Source organism: Gallus gallus, chromosome 2, assembly GCF_016699485.2.
Source record: "Gallus gallus isolate bGalGal1 chromosome 2, bGalGal1.mat.broiler.GRCg7b, whole genome shotgun sequence".
NCBI lineage: Eukaryota > Metazoa > Chordata > Aves > Galliformes > Phasianidae > Gallus > Gallus gallus.
Genome location: NC_052533.1, coordinates 101,111,253 through 101,120,614, shown reverse-complemented (window position 1 = coordinate 101,120,614; position 9,362 = coordinate 101,111,253). Strand labels below are relative to the sequence as shown.

Below are 9,362 nucleotides of genomic sequence, written 5' to 3'. Positions count from 1 at the left end.
TTGCAGGTCATGGTTAGTTGATAGTTGCAGGTGCCACATACAGAGCAGTGTGGCTCAGTAACCACAAGATCCCTATCACAGAGCCATGAAAGCTTCATGACACTGTTTGTTCTGCAAACATGGAGCAATCAGCAAAGTCAGCAGTCATGTAAGAGATGTTAAAAATGAGGAATGCACAGAGATGGCTGAGAGTATCTATTGCTATCTGACATGAAAGATACTCATTTCCCACTCTGCATCCAACTGTTTTTAGGTGCTAGACTACACACTGGAACAGGAGGCTGCAGGAGATATCCCTAACAAGGAAAAAACAGAGGAGAAAGCATGTCCAAAGGAGAGGGTTATGAAGGTGCTATTTCCAGCCATAGTCTAAATGGATAACAGCAAGATCAGATTGCATTTGCCAAGACAAGAAAAGTCCATTTCCCTAATTGAAATGTGAGCTGGCAGAGAGCACACAAATTTGACTTGTGTGGATGGCTAGAAAAGAGAGTATTTGAGGCTATGGTTACACTGCAGACACTAGTAGAGCAGTGCAATTTAGTTTATTGGAAAGGTACATTACAGTTTAAACTATCCATGCTTCAACCAGCCCTCTGAAGTGCAAGTGGCACCTTGCCATGTCAGCATGCGTGAGCTACCCAAGTATTTCCTTGTATTTGCTTTACATGATGCACTGCAATTGGAGTTAGCCACTGTGAGGGGAGAATTTTCATCTCCTTCTTGGGCTAGGGGAGTAAAAATAAAATCGAGATAATGTTCTGCCACTGGTATTTTCTGAATCTGCTTCTTTCTCTTCTGTGGTGCCAAGAGAGGGGATTCTGCTACATCTGTACTTCAAGCCATCTGCTTAGCAAATTAAAGGGTAAGTGGAAGAGCTGCTGATAACAAGCAAGTGGGTATCTTCAAGGGAAGCTTTTTCTTTTCTTTTTTCTTTTTTTTTTCCTTTTTCAGTACAGTAGCATGTATTAGAAAAAGCAAATTACAAAGATGTTTGTACTCCTGTGGTCATAGGTTGTATCTGTGGAAAGACAGGGAGTACGGCATCTTTTATGGTGCTTCTCTGTAAGATAATTGTGCAAGCCGTGACAAGTCCAAGGGCTTACTCGCAGTCACTTTACATTCCTGGAAGAAACTCAAGAGGATGGGGAAGAGAAAGTTAAGGGCCTGGCAGTTTCATGAATCTTCTGCTTCATTCACAGGAGAGAATGCTGTCAGGTGACTGTAGTGATTGTTACAAACTTGTTTATAGGTTGCTTAAAACTATTCCATCCCTCAAACCAGTATTGCTCTAGTTGTGAGATGGCAAGTATGTATGATTCTAATTTTCTGCTATCAGAATGCAAACATGGTAGTAAACACTGGAAAATATGCAGACTTGCACACTTTTAAATCAGGCAAAGCTGTATGTATGAAAAATTGGTGCAGAGCCAGAAGGATTAACAGTGTTTTGTGGAAAGGACAGGAGTCATATGAGTGGGTACAGAAGAGAGCTGGTCAAACAGCCCCTACTACTTTGCTGTGTCTCTGTCAGAGTGGTCCCAGAGAAAGGGTTGCAGCAGGCTTGCTTCTGAAATTTTCACCTGTTAAACAGAGCCCCTTGACCACCTAGGTGAGAACTGAGTAAGCAACCAACTCTATGGACATTGTGGAGTACAGAATCTTTTGTAGTCCCTCTGTTCACATACTTTTAAAGGTGACTTGGATTCCCTCTCATTACTCACACCCAGCTCTGATACTTTGCACTTCATTGTGGCTTTGTGCTATGCCTCAGGATACAGTAATGTTAAAGTATTTCTTTGTCCCTGCACCATTCACTGCTCATGCCTTATTATACTTCCTTCAGACTTCTGAGGTCAATAAAATATCTTCACAACTGTGTCAAAAAAATGAAATTCATTTATTCATCACTGTGACACATGGCTTAAGTCACATATCCTTACTCCTATTTTTTTTTGTAGGATCATATCCAGAGGAAGGTAGTATAACCAGGATCCCAGCTCAACATCCCATTCAAGAGTAAAGGATTGCAGACTTGGCTTTCCGTAACTTTCTTCTTTATGATACTTTATATAAGCAAGCTGCTTGTATGTGTGTTTTCACTCCTCTGCTGTCTCCTGTGTGCTCTTAATTTTTTCTTATCTGTGGGTAAAAAATCTCTTTTAGAATTTTACACATCAACTGGGCTGTCTTGCTGGGCCAATGTGCTGCTGAGATGCCCAGACTGAAGCACTGGAAGGCCTTAAGGTAGTTGATGCATACAGCTGGTGCATTTTTTTGGTCTGCTATTAATGAGGTACTACTGAAAAATTTGGAAGCGTGGCCTAGTGGGTCATCTAACATAGTGATGTTAGATAAGTGATGGTAAGATATAAATACAATATATCATGATATGTAAGACCAAGTGCCAAATTTTGCATATTTGAATCCCTGCTTAAAGGTAATAGCTAAGCTGTAGCATTGTCTAATTTGCAGCACTGCTATTCCAGATCAGAGCGGGTAAGTTGCAGAGACTACAAAAGAGAATGACTTAAAATCATGGGAGTTTCTAAAGGAAAAGTCCCAAAAAGTTGATCTACTTTAGAATAAAACTAAGATTGGACACAGTAATATCCTTCAAATCCACAAAAAAGTCTGCTGTAAGAAAAGGAAACGATCTGTTTTGCATTGTCCACAGGGAACAGAATAAGAAGCAATGGGCTTAAGTGAAAAGAAGTACAGTTCTAATTTAAAAAAAGGACAGTTAAGCTCTGTGATAAGTTAAGGCATCTGGAATACTCTACTATATAATTCTAATATTATATGGGGACATTTAAATGTGTATTTTAAAGTCAAGCAGAAATATAAAGTCACAATTGTATTCATTTTCATTATTATCACTCTGTTTTACTCCCCAAAAAGTTTTTGTGCTGTGAACTTCTAAACTATATGAATGAATAATTCCGGTGAGGAAGAAGGAGCTTCTGGATTTATTTATTGGGGTTTTGTTGTGTTTTTTTTTTTTAAAGTTTTACAAAGGAAGACTGTATATATAAACAAGAGTTGAATCTGCATGTGAGTTAAGGGGTAAGAACTGGTAAGTCTCCCTCAGTATTTCAGAAATACTCAAACTAGTTAGTTACAGGTAGAAGCCTTCTTTCTAGGGTATGCTGCCCAGTCTAGAGGGGACAGTTTTAACTTTATGAATAATCACTTTTTTAAACTTAAAATAAATGTCTCACGGAAATTGTAACTGTTAGTCTGACTTAACAAAGAGTATGATAGTTGACTAAGTTGTTGTCAGGAAGATGCGTGAAAGAGGAAATGCTGCTAACATCTTCTGGAAAGATTACCAACTTCTTAAAAAGAAGTAAAACACATCAAGGAATAAATATTTCCATATTATGACACTTTTTCTGTGAGAAATATGCATATTTTTCCCCAGGAGTGCACAGTGATTAACTGTAAAATGTTGTACTACCTGAAAATGTCAAAGTGGCACAAAAATTATTAAAGAGGGCTCAGCCAAAAGGCTTGCCCATGAATATTTAATAACACAGTAATAGGGTTCTGTATTTCCACCAACTTAAATGAGTGAAGCTTTGGAAAGTTAGCTTTGAACTTGGGAACCTCCTATCTCACAAATAAGTGTACTGCAGCATGCCTTGGATTCAGTTTAATATTAAAGGATGGCCTGTGTGTGTGTAAGGACATTTTGTATAGATAGTTTTTCTATACTTTGGACTCTATCACCTATTTGTTAGAGGATTAATTGCTTGTAGTTACAGCTCCTCACTGCCAAGATTTACAATCTAGGCAATAACTACTTACTCTGCAGAACTTGCTACTTCCTCTCTTATTATACCCCTGATTTCAGTGGAAGTTTAGTTCCAGTATTCATTAATAAGCCTTATTCAAAGCCTAAGTAAGAAACACACTCACACACTCACACACACACACAAAGTATGTGTATTTCATGAAAAGGGACTTGGAAAACATACCAAACCTACTACTTTATATGTTTATTTGTTTGTTTATTTGTTTTGAAGCTTACTGCACAAGCCCTTAACATGTTCTTCTCTCAAGAGTGAAAGATGGAAATTGCCAGTGAATGCTTCATGGCTGAAACTGAGACTTTCTTAACAGAAGCAAACCAGTGCCTTCTCATCTAGGATTCATTGTCAGCGTCTTTGTGACCTCATGTCTCAAGAATGGCACTGTACCTGTGATACAATTCTTCTAAACATCAGGAGTATACTTAACCCTCTCTACTGCTGTATTTTTTATTGTGGACACAGGAAGCACTATTTCTCCTTGAGCACAGGAATAAATTTATCTAAACTACTTTTATATTTGAGCAATACCAAATAAATAGAAGTTGCAGCTTGTGGCTGTCCAGTGTTTAAGAAAATCCACCTGCTATGAACAGTTTTTGGATCTAAATGGTGTTGAGTGAATTAAAACTTTTAATCCTGTAAATTTACGATTTATTAGTGCAAGCAAATATTTTGCAAACTTATTCTAGAGTGGTTTATTATTATTATTATTTTAATCTTCTTAACCCTGAAGGTTAGTATTTATAGATAAAACCAATGCAGCAGGAGCTACAAGACAAGTACAAAATTACTGCGATGAAAGCAGCAGCAGATGAGTGTTCACGTATCGGTTTTCAGTGATATTCAGTAGAGTATATGTTCCTGATAAAGATGACTACTTAAAGCAGCAGTTAAGGAAACTAATTATACTCACATTTAAGAAATTCTGGGGTTTGCCTTTCTGCTAATAAAGAGATTCTTCAGCACAACGAACTGGAGAACTCTGTGTTAAGGCAAACCTGTCTGTTGCATGAAGTAAAACAATAACCTGTAACAGATGCGGGAGGCAAGAAAGTTATATATGATTTAATAGGATCCAGTAAAATAAATATAAAAACAAATAAATAAAGAAATGAAGATCTGTGGCCAGAAGACATATTTTACAGTAGGAGTTAAATGAAAAATGAGATTTGTCTTAATTTCTTGTTTAGATCTTGTGACAAAAATAAATAAAACTTTGTTTTGGAAGTAATTGGAAAGTGGGGACAGAAAGGGGATGTGGCTTTCTGCCAAGAAGAATATTTATATCATTTCCTAATCGAATGCTGAAACTCCAGTGGTTTTCCTAGCACAGTACCACTCTCCATTGATAGCATCTGCGTCAACGGGAGGAAGGCTCTCTTCACTAATCATTACATGTAAATGGTGTCAGTGTTCTGCTTGAGTAGAAGACGAGGGGGAAAGAAAATAATGAGAATTAAACTTCTAGTTTCTTCATATTTGTTGCCATTAGAAGACTTGATGGTAAAGTCCAGCCTGAAAACAAACTTGAGTATGGGCTGAAGGGGTTACAGTTGGACACATGAAAGCTAACTGCATTGAGATCCACAGATGGATCCTGAATTCTGTCAAGAGTGCAGCTGTGACAGTAAATCTCACTCCCATTGATGTTTTTCTGTTCACATTGCAGAGAAATCTTTGATAATGTGAATGGGATGCTTTTTGGATGAAAGTAAATAGGATATGCATTGAAAAACTCTCCCTCAAATGTTGTAATTGTATTATCATTCTGTACAGGGAAGCAGCAATGGGCAGGACTGCCACTCACCATCTCAGCTGTCCAGGGCCCCATCCAACCTGGTCTTGAGCACCTGCAGGGATGGGACACCACAGCTTCTCTGGGCAGCTGTGCCAGCACCTCATAAGCCTGTGAATAAAAGATTTCCTCCTAATATCTAATGGAAATCTCTCCTCTTTTACTTTAAAACCATTCCCCCTTGTCCTATCACTACCAAATGGTATAAAACATCAGTCTCCCTCCTGTTTATAAGCTCTTTTTAAGTACTGGAAGGCCACAAGGAGGACCCTTATATAAATGAATGCCTTGGATGATGCAATTTCCTGGCATGTATCATTTAATACTACACTTTACGTGTAACTATAAACCATATACATGTTTAAAGTTATTTCACATGGTTATGATTCTGATTCTTCAAAACAAATGCCTGCATTCCATCTAGAAATATCAGACACTTGAGGAGCAAATTATTTTTCATACCAGAGACTTGAGACTGCATGGAAACATTAGCAGGTCACATTGAACAGTCTAATAATATTTAGATTTTGTAAAAGGAAACATTAGGGTTTTTCTTTTTTTTCTTTTCTCAGAAGAATTTCTGCTTTGTGGTTTGACTTACAATGATAATGCTTGAAATAATTTTATGTTCATTTTGTAATATTCCTGTAAATAATCATGAAGAAATTATATCTAAGACTCTCTGGATATTATATTTATATAATATATATTATTATATTTATATAAAAATTTATATTTCATATTTATATTTATATTATATTTATTTTTATCCAAATATATATTTGGATATTATGAAATCTATAAATTTTTGGCAGCTTTCAGCTGTTAACACAAAGAAGTTAAAAAAAATGACCAAAGCAAATAATTCTAACAATGTACATTGTTCTATTACATTATCATTGCTGTGAGATTAGAATTAAATTACATTAAAATGCTCAAATTCTCAGATTAAAATCTAAAGATTTTATTTTTTATATTTTCCACTCAAGTAATTATCCTTGTGGTCTCCCTGCCTCAGACAAACCACCATTATCCTCAGCACTTAAATGCAAGGAAAGTGCAGAACTAAATTCTGGCAATTACAAATGGGCTCCCATCTTTAGTAGCTACAAAGATACCAGACAGTTTGGCTCATAGAAAACATAACGTTAATGGCAAAGCACTATATCATTATAATGCAAACCCCATTAAGCATAAAACATCCTTGCAATATCCAAATTAATAGAGTAAATAGCTCAGTCTAGACTTTTCCACTCTCCTGTAATGGATCTATCTCCAGAACCTCACAGACTAAGTCCTCATTGCCCATGTGTCAACCTATTTCCCAAGTGTCATAGATGCAAGCTGAGTTTTACTGCTCACATTTCCCATGCCTAATCTAATCTAAATGTAAATCTAATCTAAATAGTTGCATGACAAATGTTTAGGTTTAGATTTTCATCACTATTCAGGTACACATTATTTGCACGTAGAAGGTACCAAATTGGGTTATGTGTCCCGCAGAGGCTTTTCCTAGTGTATTCCTGAGTTACTTGTCCATTTTTTTAAATTATTATTATTTTTTTTTACATAGGGGCATATTGGGATAATAAGTCATGGCCAAAAAAAAAAAAAAAAATCCTACACATGAATGGAGATCCTTTGGAATATTTCACCTTTTAAGGGTTTTCATGTTTCTCTAAATCAGCTGTATGTATGAGTGGGACTGGCTCTGTATCCATAAATGGGGTAAAAGAACAAAGCTAGGCTACAGTGCAGAAGCACTTCCAAAACAGTATGTTTGTCAAGGGGCATACGTGGTTTGAAGATCTAGTATATATGAAGTGAATTATAAAGCTCTCATTCTGTATTGAAACATTTTCCATAAGACTGAGGATGATACAGTAGCATCAACATTAAAATGAGGTATATATTTCTTCCAACAGGTACCTGCATGAAGTAACTTTATGTTACTTCAGATTTGGACTTGGCTTTCTCCTGGCTGGATTTTCTCTTTCTCTCAAAATTTATCTTCCCAATAGTTACGCATTTGAAGCATACTGGATATCATTTCAAGAAAGTCTTTATATGAAACTACTTTGGAATGAATGCAATCCTAGCTTTTCTCTGTAGCTCACTTGCTACAAAATGGGACACTCTTCTGGTACTTACCAGTAATGTAACTTTTCAAACAGTGAGGAGACCATCTTGACCCTTAGCTTAAACGTTGAATCATGAGCATAAAATTCATGTGAAAAGGACAGCATTGAGCTTTTCCACCAGAACATCACTGAAAGATGGTGCAATCTTTCTATTTTATAACAATGCCCTTGAAAAACTACTGCTCTATGTTTGGCAAAGGTGCACAATGTGGCTTAGTGTTCTGTCAAGTATCTTCCTTTTTTTCTGAGATACAAAAGAGGAAGCGACAGATGAGATTAAATGATATAGGGTAAAAACATATGCTCTTCTGTAGTCTAAGGAAGACTATGCAAAGTTCATACATTGCATAAGTTTTCTTTAAACCAAAATGCTTAATGTAGATTCTGTGGGTGGAATTTATTTCACTAACTGACTAAAAGCTAAACGTCTTGACTTCCTCTGTAGTCAGTAGTGAAAAGCAGGCACCTTTGCAAGTGTGACTCATTTTGCCTAAGTGTCTAGAAAAGTAGGATAAACTGTCCCCTGAAGATTCTCAGCTCTCAATGTTGACTTCAGAGGAAGGCTAGTAGTTCAGTTGATTAAATTCAGGTGACTTAAACAAAGTGAGATAGATCAAAGGCCAGAGATGTCCAAATCATTTTAAAGTTAGCAGCATGCAGGCCCTCATAGTGCTTGAATAAATGGACACATATTTAATGCTATATTGTCTAAATTAGGAATCTGGTGGCATGAAAATTCACTAGAAACAAGCAAAATGGAAAGCCACTCCCATGGCTATAGCTAGAAGGACAAGGCCAGTCAAGGAAAATGTTAATGTGACCTATCTTGCTGCAGTGAGCAGAGGCATTCAGAGTTAATGTAGGCTCAGCTCTGTCTTCTCTTTCCTAGATTTAGAGCAAGCCTTTTTTCTCAGTATTGAGGGATCTCCCTCAGTTGATTATTACTCACCAAACAAACCTGCCTCCTTGGGAGAAGTAGGCTGAGACATGCACTGTAGGGTGCATGCTTTAATCTGATGGTAGGAATATTCACTTTGAAAATTTTCTCATTTTTTAAGAGTTATTTTCAATGTATTTGTTTTTCTTCTGGATAAGTTTCAGAGTGCTTTCTAAGCTTTGCTACAGTCATCCTTTTTTTTTTTTTTTTTTTCAATGGAGTCTGAATGTTAATTAACCCATTGACATGGAGTACATTAAACAGCATCAGAAGTAGAAGACACTTCTGGCTGGAACTTATTTCTAAGGAAAGGGCTGCAAATCCTGAAGATTAACAAACAATAGGTTTGGTACATACAGAAGAATATAATTAGGAAGACAATGGATCCTTTCTAAGAAAATACCATAAAACTCCTGAGTAGCAGAATACAACACGTTTAGGTGTCAGCAGCCCCAAATTAAAACTTGCCAATCAAAAATTTTCACAGCAAGCTCATAGCTGCACAGAAATGGATATTTATATCAAGCTATGAAGCATTTTGACAGGTTTTATTGTTAAGATTTGCATAACCTTTCTTCACCTTTGAGTCTGCAGCATGTTTGAAAATATTTTCATAATAATTAGCAGCTTTATGTGCCCCAAATTATGCCCTAATTCTAATTAGAAGTGTCATT

The 9,362-nt window shown here is 36.6% G+C and overlaps 1 long non-coding RNA gene across 2 annotated transcripts; it reads left to right on the top strand.

Moving 5' to 3' along the window:
• The first annotated feature begins 661 nt into the window (after positions 1-661).
• On the top strand, positions 662-5,727 carry LOC107051993. Of its 2 annotated transcripts, XR_005857753.1 has the most exons (4): positions 662-865; positions 1,962-3,076; positions 4,029-4,231; positions 5,592-5,727. It is a non-coding gene; the product is annotated as an uncharacterized LOC107051993 (long non-coding RNA). The 2 variants fall into 2 exon arrangements; XR_005857752.1 differs by having other exon boundaries at positions 1,962-4,231.
• Positions 5,728-9,362: the final 3,635 nt, after the last annotated feature.